Raw genomic sequence first — 1,815 nt, forward strand, 5'->3', positions numbered from 1 at the left:
TGAAGTGGAAGAAAAATCATGCATAAATTTTTTCTTCTGTAAATTAAAATCTGAGAGAAAATGTTTTACTCAAATAAATCAAAGCAAAGCATTAATCAGAGTTAATGCTTTGCAGGACCACGTCATTGCAAATGAGCTGTAGCTCATTGCTCATCCATAGGATGAGTTTTTGTTCATTTTTTAAATGAAAAAAATTTAAATTTCAATCAGAGCGGGTGTAGGGCCTTTCAGTTCTTAAGCAGATTTAAATCTGGACTTTGACTAGAACATTCTGACAAATTAATGTGCTTCGATACAAGTCAATCCATTGGGCCTTTCAGTTCTTAAGCAGATTTAAATCTGGACTTTGACTGGACCATTCTGACAAATTAATGTGCTTCGATACAAGTCAATCCATTGAAACTCTTGCTCTACGTTGCTGAAAAACAAACCTCCACGACAAACTCAAGTTCTCTACACCCTTGAAAATGTTTTCTTTTAGGACTACGTTATATTTAGCTCCATCCATCATCAACTCCGACCATCATGCCTGATGGTACAGAAGAAAACAACCTCCAGAGCTTGAACTGTCTCCAACATGTTTCATGGTGGGAATGATGAGTTCAGGGTGATCCGTCCGTCCGTCCGTCCGTCCGTCCGTATGTCTGTACGTACGTACACCCTTGACCCTAGTGGGGTCGGGAGGGTTGCTGGTGCCTATCTCCAGCGAACTTTTCGGGCGAGAGGCGGGGTACACCCTGGACAGGTCACCAATCTGTCGCAAGTTCAGAGTGATATGTAAGGTTTTACATGTTGGCCTAAAATATCAATTTTGGTGTGATCTGACCAAAGCATATTCATTCACATGTGTGCACTGAGTGCTACTTGGGCTGTGCCGAAATGCAAACAGGACTTCTTGACTTTCTTTTAAACATGTATGTTTTCCTGCCATAAATTTACTAAAGCCCAGATTTGTTGAGGGTGCAGCTTATAAACCTATTAGTTTGCTGATAAGTTTATCAGCAAAGCTTACTTGAGAGAAGAGGGTAAACCTGGAGAACTGGACCCATAACAACAACCTGATCCTCGACTTAACCAAGATGAAGAAGATGATTCGAGATTTTAGAAGATTGAAGTCCATCATCCATTCCCTTGTCAGCATCAGCATCAAAAGAGTGGAGGTTGCCCAATTCTTCAAGTATTACAACCGCCAAGAGGACTGATGACACGACAGCAACGGTCAAGAAGGCACTTCAAATACTTCACTTCTTGAGATGCTTGAAGAGCTGGTGGTGAGTTTCTATTGGTCAGTCACTGAGACAGTGCTCGTGTACCATAGTGCAGAATGATACTGTGGCTGTACAGCAAAGAACAGTTATGTTCTCTGGTGTATTATCTTGTTTTATCAGCTTTTCTGTCAACAGATTTTCCAAGAGCTGTGGATCTCTGCAGCTCCTCCAGAGTTACTTTTGGATCTCTTGACTGATTTCTGAATCATGCTATCCTGTTAGCTTAAGTTTTCTGAGATTCCTTGGTACATATGCAGCAGTGCCTTTCATTTGCCCTTTTCATTAAATAGATTAAACTGTGTGAAATCTCCAAAGCCTTGGATGTAGCTTTTTAACTTTTCTTCCAATCCAGAATAATTTATGTTGCTCCATCACATGAAGATAAATTAACATTTTGGGATGCGAGCCGCAAATGATGCTTTCTCTTCACTGTAGCGGCAGTTTCTTTTAAATTCCTGTGTCATAACTGCTTACCTTTGATATCCTTAACGGTATAAAACCTCATTAAGAGCTGGAAGGAAAAGTGCAGAGATACCCTATAGAACAA

This window comes from Poecilia formosa, unplaced genomic scaffold (genome assembly GCF_000485575.1).
Source record: "Poecilia formosa unplaced genomic scaffold, Poecilia_formosa-5.1.2 Scaffold104, whole genome shotgun sequence".
Taxonomy (NCBI): Eukaryota; Metazoa; Chordata; class Actinopteri; order Cyprinodontiformes; family Poeciliidae; genus Poecilia; species Poecilia formosa.